This window comes from Mustela lutreola, chromosome 15 (assembly GCF_030435805.1).
Source record: "Mustela lutreola isolate mMusLut2 chromosome 15, mMusLut2.pri, whole genome shotgun sequence".
NCBI classification, from domain to species: Eukaryota; Metazoa; Chordata; class Mammalia; order Carnivora; family Mustelidae; genus Mustela; species Mustela lutreola.
Window position 1 is genome coordinate 47,893,627 of NC_081304.1, and position 8,208 is coordinate 47,901,834.

At 46.6% G+C, this 8,208-nt stretch overlaps 1 non-coding gene across 1 annotated transcript; it reads right to left on the reverse strand.

Moving 5' to 3' along the window:
• Nucleotides 1–5,642: 5,642 nt before the first annotated feature.
• On the reverse strand, nucleotides 5,643–5,714 carry TRNAW-CCA (transfer RNA tryptophan (anticodon CCA)). Its single transcript has one exon. It is a non-coding gene; the product is annotated as a tRNA-Trp (tRNA).
• Between the last annotated feature and the right edge of the window lie 2,494 nt (nucleotides 5,715–8,208).

The window sequence follows — 8,208 nt, forward strand, 5'->3', positions numbered from 1 at the left end:
CTCTGTCTCTTGAAGGAGCAGATTCTGATGCCCAGGCATATTCCATCTCTCTGGAACCAAGGACGACAGGACGCACTTGGAGTCCCTTGCAGAGTCCCACCAGGGTCTCTGAGCCTGGGGCCTACAGACCTAAGGGGAGGCAGTGCTTACCTGCACTTGGGGACCCAGGGAAGAGAGGCGACCTGATGGGATCTGTAAACCTCCGCTGAGGCCACAGGTTGCAGTGACCCCATAGGGAAGCAGCTGGGGGATAAACAGCCATTGAGAGACTGAATATACGATGGACAATGCCAGGCCAATATCAAAGTAGAACTCCAAGGGTGCCTGGCTGGCTCATTCAGTAGAGCACGCAACTCTTGAGTTTAGGGTTGTGAGTTTGAGCCTCATGTTGGGCACAGAGATTATTTAAGAAAAAAAAGGGGGGGGGACTCCAACACACCATCTACCCCTCAGGACAGTAACCAGCCCAGGAAGGCAACTGGCTGTAAGTGGGACTTGTAGGAAGTCAGACTGCTATCTCCAACAACAATCCAGGAAGCCAAGCAATGACTTCTAGAACAATCAGCCCCAAATGGCCAGGGCGTGATTAACCACTCACAGGTGCCCTGAATTTTGTCCCTGCCTCCTACTTAGAAGCAGCCAGAGAAAAGCAAAGGTGCACCTGTGAGCAATCACACAGCCTGTTTCCAGCTTCCCCAGGCCACTGTAAAGCCCTCCTCCCACCCCCTGCCCGCCTGTGGGTCTCCGCCGAAACACAGGTGCTGGTGTCAGACTCCATTCTACAGCAAGCTCAGAGCATATGGTCCTGCTTTCGTGTTTCGTTGGTCTTCATTCTGTCCACGTTTCTTCCTTTCCTACCCTAGTTGGTATGCCGCATCAGCCTAACTCAGTTGGAAGCTAGAGGGCAAGGGTCACGTGAATGGGGTCAACAGAGGAGTCACATGGAAAGGGCACACACTGGGTCAGACACACATATGGGCTATGAATGGGACATAATAACTGGGGCACCCACAAGAGAAGTCACATTAGGACAAGTGGGTCACGCAGGTGACATACAGAATTCACACATGTGGCCGTAGGGGCCCTGCAAGGGAGCCCCTGTTTACTCCATCCACCGCCACATAAGCCTCCACCAGGGACATCCCATCCCGGAGCTCTTAGATGTTGAGGTCAGAGATTTTGTTCTAGGAACCTGCTTTCTGCCTGACCTTTTAGCTGTCCCGGGTCCCTCAGTATGCCTGCCTGACACCCTGCCCTTAAAAACTATCCACGCACCAATGTCCCTTCTAAAGGTCTCTCTGTATCCTCAAGGAGTACAACGCTCACTGATGGTCATAACATTTTTGTTTGACAAAGTAATATAGTCATAATATATTCATCTATCCATAACATATTCATATATTCATATATTTAAAATCTAAACAACATATAAAATGAATATGAAATGCTTTGTTCCTATGTCTGCCCCCTTTTGCCTTACTCGTAATCAGTTGTTGGTTGATTTTCTAAAAACTATTGGTTTCTGTACGTTTAATTTTGTACCTATCTTACTGACTTCTCTTTTTGTTTCTAGTAATTTTTCAGCCCAATCCTTCAGGTTTTCCAGTTATGTGATTGAATCATCTGCAAACAGTGATCATTTTAGCTCCTTCTTTGCCATGTCCATAACCCGAATTTTCCTCTTTTGTCTAAGTGTCTGGCTTTTGTCTTTGATCCAGTAAGTAATTTACAAGTGCTTTTACACTTCCTAATTTTAGCATGCTTTTCCTTGCTGGTTTCTAAATTAGTGGTAATTGGGTCAGAGAAAGTGACCTGAATGATACCTGTTCTTTGGAGTTTGTGGAGATTTCCTTCACGGTCTAGAAGATGCTCACATTTATGTACAATGCTCCATGCGGACTCAAGAACGCTGTTACGTAATTGCTGTGTGCCGAGTTCTACCTATGTGCATTTGACCAACTTCATTAATCTGTTATTTAAACCTTAATATCTTTAGCTGATGTTTTTGTCTTCATACTGAACCACTTACCTCTACTCTGTTAGTGATTATCCTACATTTTAATATACTTAATGGGTTTTCTGGTTCATAAATATCCCTCCTTTCAAAAAATACAATCACTTTAAAAGACTTTACTTCCAGAATATGTTGACTCTGGCTTCCATGTTATTCTTATCCAGTACTGCAGTTCTGTTTTGCAAATACACACCTTTGTGATTTTCTGTTTGTTTGTTTCTGTATGGTCAAGATTTGTTAGTTAACCCACATGTTTACCATTTCCTTTACTCACTGGGTCCTCCTTTTTTTTTGTTGTTACTATTTATTTATTTATTTGACAGAGATCACAAGTAGGCAGAGAGGCAGGCAGAGAGAGAGGGGGGAGCAGGCTTCCCACTGAGCATAGAATCCGATGCGGGGCTCCATCCCAGGACCCTGAGATCATGACCTGAGTCAAAGTCAGAGGCCCCAACCCACTGAGCCACCCAGGTCCCCCTCACTGGGTCCTTCTTGCCTCTTAGACCTTCTGTCTGGGAGGGTTTTCCTTCTCCCTGAAGTATGCTTTCCAGAGAGTCCTTCAGAGAGAGATGCTGGTGGTTCCATTTGTTTGAAAATATCTCTATTTTTTTTTTTTAAGATTTTATTTTTAAGTCATCTCAACACCTGATGTGGGGCTCCAACTTACAGCCCCAAGGTCAAGAGTTGCATGCTCTACCAACTGAGCCAGCCAGGTACCCAAAAATATCTCTATTTTTTTTTTTTTAAGATTACATTTATTCATTTGAGAAAGGGGGAGAGGGAGCACGAGCAGAGGGAAGGGCAAAGGGAGAACGTGACTCCCCACGGAGTGGGAACAGACAAGAGCCTTGATCTCGGGGCCCCCAGGATCATGACCTGAGCTGAAGGCAGATGCTCGATCCACTGAGCCATCCAGGCACTCAAAAATATCTCTGTTCTTGAAAGATAACTTCCCAAGCATATAATTCTAGGTTGGCAATTGTTTTCTTTTGGTGCTTTGGAATTAAAGATTTATTTATTTATTTATTTATGTTGTGGGGAGAGAGGCAGAGGGAGAGAGAGAGAGAGAAAGACCCAAGCGGACACCGTGCTGAGTGCTAGTCGGACATGGGACTCAGTCTCAGCACCCTGAGATCACAACCTGAGCTGAAGCCAAAATTCCCAGGCTCGACCAACTGGGCCACCCAGGCTACCCAGTGGTTTCAAATTAATAGTGTGCTTCATTGTTGCTGCTCAAAATTCATCTTCAGGGGCACCTGGGTGGCTCAGTGGGTGAAAGCCTCTGCCTTTGGCTCAGGTCATGATCTCACGGTCCTGGGATGGAGCCCTGCATCAGGGCTCACTGCTCAGCAGGGAGCTGCTTCCTCCTCTCTCTCACTGCCTGCCTCTCTGCCTACTTGTGATCTCTGTCTGCCAAATAAATAAATAAAATCTGTTTTTAAAAAATTCATCTTCAGTCCAACTCTTATTTTTCTGTAGATAATTGGCTTTTTTTTTTTTTTTAATCCCCTGGTTGTTTTAAAAATCTTTATTCTCTATATTGGGCAGTTTCCTCATGCTGTATATAGATATGGGTGTCTCTGTCCTTATCATACTTAGGAGATAAAGTGCTTCTTGTGAGGGAGGCCTCAAGTCTCCCCCATTAATTCTAAAAAGTTTGTAGCTACCATTTCTCCAAATATTACCTCTCCCCTACGGTCTCTTTATTACCCTTGGAAACTCCATTTAGGCTGAGATTAGACATTTTCATTGTCTTCATCCCCCCCCACCCCGCCATATTTTGTATCTCTTTGCCTTTTTATTTGCTTTTGCTGTAGCTCCTTTAATTCTACCTTTGTATTAGTTATCTATCGCTACATGGGAAATTAACCCCAAATATTTCACACAGTTATTGAGGGTCAGAAATTCAAGGTGTGTCTTAGGGCCTCATATGAAGTTCAAGTCAAAATGTTGGCTGGGGCTGCAGTCATCCAAGAGAGAAGCAGGAATCCACAGTTCTTTCCTGACTAAGTGTCCAAGTCACACACCATACTTATCCTTTCTCTGTTTGTTAGAGGAAGGTCATTAAGTTCAGCCCATACTCAAGAGGACAAGAACTAGGCATCACCTTTTGGAGGGAATGCCAAGATTTACAAACACATTTTGAACTGCCAAAAATTTTATTTCATTAATTATTTTTTTCCACTCTGTCTAATCTGCTGGATAATATACCTCTGTGTTTCTAATATCAAATATTAAACTGTTCTTTTCTAGAATTTTCTCTTTCGTTATTTTAAAACATACCAAATCATTCTTACTGTCCCTTTTCCTGTTAATGTCTTTTTTTTTTTTTAAGAGTTTATTTATCTCTTTAACAGAGACCGAGATCACAAGTAGGCAGACAGTCAGACAGAGAGAGGTGGGGGAAGCAGGCTCCCTGCCAATGTGGGGCTTGATCCCACCACTCTGAGATCATGACGCAAGCCGAAGGTAGAGGCTTAACCCACTGAGCCACCCAGGCACCTTCTGTTAATTTCTTAGCCCTCTTTTTATGAGTGTATTTTGACTGGTCATTTAAAAGTAGAAGGCCTGTTTTGAGGGTGTATTTCTTTCAGAGAGAATGTATCCCAGCTCCTACCAGCATGCTGTGGGTCCTACTGACCTACAAAATTATAAAATAATTTTTTGACTTAGAGGTTTTGGGACTATGCAGTTAGAGTAAATTCTGTCCTGAAACCCAGGTTTCATATTAGATTCTATGTACCCTCAAATCAGATTTAATTAATGTTAACATTTTGGAGGTGCTTCTTTAAAGAAAAAAAAAATTGAGACTCTGCCTCCATCCCTTCTTCTTCCTCATTCCCCAGAGGTAACCACTCTCCCAGAACTGGTGCAAAAAATTCCCATCCATATTTTAATATGGATTTATAGTAAATATGTAGCATTAATATATACAGTATGTGTTGAAATTTTTATGCAACTTGCTTTTTTCCCCCTAGACATCCCCCTACTGGTGGACAGGTAGCACTTTCTGGATTTGGGGGAGGGGGGCTGGTAATTATTAGCAAACAATATTGAGGGGAGTATCCTGGAATTAAGGCTGTGGTTAAATTCACAGAGATTCTGCAAGTGGTGTTAACAATCCATGTGAGAGGGAACATTGGAGGGGGAGAGAAAAAAAAGATGGTCAGGGCGAGCAAGAAGACACCTGCAGAAAGCACCCAGTCCTTCTTGGGACAGAGGGACCCCTTCCTGGACGAGAGACCCTTCTGGTGGCGCATTCAACCTTTCAGCAGGTGGTGTTCCGAGGGGCCCAAGTGCGTTGGGGGAGGGGAGCAGGGAGAAGAGTGAGGACCGGTAGCCCCAGGGGCCAGTGTGGATGGCGGGGCGGCGTGGGCAGGGCGGCAATCAGAGCGCAGCTGGTGGGGGAACGGTATCACTCTGTGCTGGCCGAGACGCCTCCTACCGGTCGCCAGAAGCAACGTCTGCCTCTCGCAGTCGCCTGCGTAAACCCCGGACTCGCGATGCAAGGCAAAAAGAGCGGGGTTTTTTGCCGGCTGCAACTACAACAACGGTTGCCTGAGGCCAAATGTCTCCCACGACGGCTTCTCCCAGTCCCCCTTGCTGCGGGGAAGGAAAAAAGGACCTATGACCCCGACGTGACTTGAACACGCAACCTTCTGATCTGGAGTCAGACGCGCTACCATTGCGCCACGAGGTCACAGCGAGCAGATGACTCCGCGTCGCTCAAGACCTCGCTGCGCCGGCACGGTCCCGCAGCTCGAGGCACCTAGGCTGAGAGGCGCGGTCCCTCCCCCATCCCCCGCCCCGCCCGGCGCTGGGGTCACACCGAAGGGGAGGGGTGCGAGCAGCTCCGCTCCTTGGCTTCCGGGAAGCTCGAGCGCTGGGGCCGCGGCGCCGGAGTGCCGCGCCGTCGCCCAGCCAAGCCCTCCCCGCCCCGCCCCGCCGGAGCCCCGGGCGGCGGGGCCCGACTAGCCCAGCCCGCCTCCCGCTCCGCACACAGGAGCTGCAGCCGCCCCGGCGCGGGGCGGGAGATATCGCGGGGCGGGTGTTGCCCCCTCCCCCGCCGCGAGCCGGCACCGGGGGCCCTCGTTGCCCAGGCTGGGAAGACGCCGCTCTTTCATTCTCTGCAAAGCATAAAAGGAAACCTTTTCTTTGACGAGGGTCACCGCAATATCGGGAAGACAGAGTCCTTGAAAACCCCACCCGGCGGAGGTCGCCTGCTCATACATGATCGTGCGCGATGTTTATTTTTGCAGTTTTACGGGCCGAGTCTAATCCCAAGTAAGAGTTTTGATCTTTGAATTGAGGGATGGCACCCATATGGAAAAGGACCCTTACACGTCCACGAAGTATAAAACCGCGTGTGTCCGGCACCCAGATCAAGAAAGTGAACATTACCACATACACCCCTCCTTTCTGGTGGCTTCCAATTCGTTTTTGAGATGCGGTCGTATTGGACACAATACCTCGCTTGTCATAATACTGTGCACATAATTTAGTTAATATTTTTTCCTAGCATGATTTTAAGCGGCTCATTGTCCACCTCGTGGGAGTCTGAAGTCCCTCCTTTTGGACAGTACTTTTTCCTTTTTTTTATTAAAAAAAGGAATTATTATTTACTCATTATTAAATAAATGAGTAAATAAGCTCTTGAATTTTTTTTTTTTTTTTTTTTTTTTTTTTTTTTTTTACGCCATTAATACTATAGAGCACTATCCTGGTCTAAGAACGTGAAGCAACAATTACTTTAATAAATGAAAATTCCCCACAAGGGCCTGATGTTCTTCGGGGAAGGAACGATCCAGAATGGGCCTCACTCTTTACAGGAGGGAAAGAGTGAGTGTGTCAAGCTCTCAGTGAAGCCGGTGGGGGGTGAAGGGCTCTCTCACCATTCTGATTACTTGGGGACACCTAAGGCCACCAGAGCTTCTATGAATCTTGGGTAGGAGTCTTGTCAAATTTTGTGTTTATGGCCAAGTGTGAGAATAGCTTTGGGGTTAACTGTGAGTCCTGAGACAGCTGCTGGAAGACTGTCAGAGAAGCAGAGACCAGAAGGTTCCATCCCTGTCTTCAGCGGGGGCGGGGGGGGGGGGGTGGTGTCAACTAGCCCAAGATTACTGATTGCCTCTACAAGTATCCAGACAAGAGTCCCTTACTTACTGCTCTTGGTGGCCCAGAGGTGAATTGGACCCTGATTAGGGGAAGGTGTGGCGAGGTAGGGAGTGACAGAAATGTTTCTCAGAGATCTAAGAAGTAACTGAAATGCCAGACTCTGAGGTTTGGATTCTCTTTCCTGGTGATGATGAACTTCCTTCCCTGCTCCCTCTTGAGGATCTCCTGCACTGGCCACATAGCAAAGTCACTGTGAGGAACAGCCAGTGCCTTTCCCACAGAGGTCAAGAGTACAGAATCTACTGGAAGGGATGCTTCACACCCAAGGAAAGACCAGAGACACTCTTGAAAGCCCTGCTCAGATTTTTAGATATACCTGTCATGTCCTGGCCCTTCTCCCCAGATGTGGAACCAAAAGCTAGTTTTTATTTTAAACTACAGTGTAGTAATATCATCAGGTGAAGGGATTAAAGAGATTTGTGCAGGTAGGGTTATAGGATCCTTTTTAAAAGTAAGATTTGGGCACCTGGGTGGCTCAGTCAGTTAAGCATCTGCTTCTGCTTGGGTCATGATCCCAGAGTCCTGGGATGGAGGCCCACCACTGGCCAAACTTACAGGCTCCCTGATCAGTGAGGAGTTTGATTCTCTCCCTGGCTTGTGCTCTCTCTCGCTCAAACAAATACATAAAATCTTTAAAAATAAATAAAAATAAGAATTGCTTGCCAGGGCCTTACCAAAGTGAAGGGAAGGAGGCAGTCATGCCCATGGGCATAGCTAACGCCTCTTATTTATAATTTTGACACTTTATTCATCTTGGATTTTGGCATTAATTTTTTTAAAGCACTATATATGTTATGCCCCAATAATGGGTCCGTGATTAAAGGAGCGAGACTGATACAAAGTGAAGGTCAAGCAAAGCTTTATTTCGTGCCAAGCATCAAGAATCTAATCAAATGTTTGGGGCCGCACCTCTTCCAACAGAGGGCGACCCTTCTCTGTTTCACAGGCTAGCTTTTAAGGGCAAAGGCCATGCGGTCGGGCCTGGCCACGCACAGGTGATCAATGAGATTGTAACACAC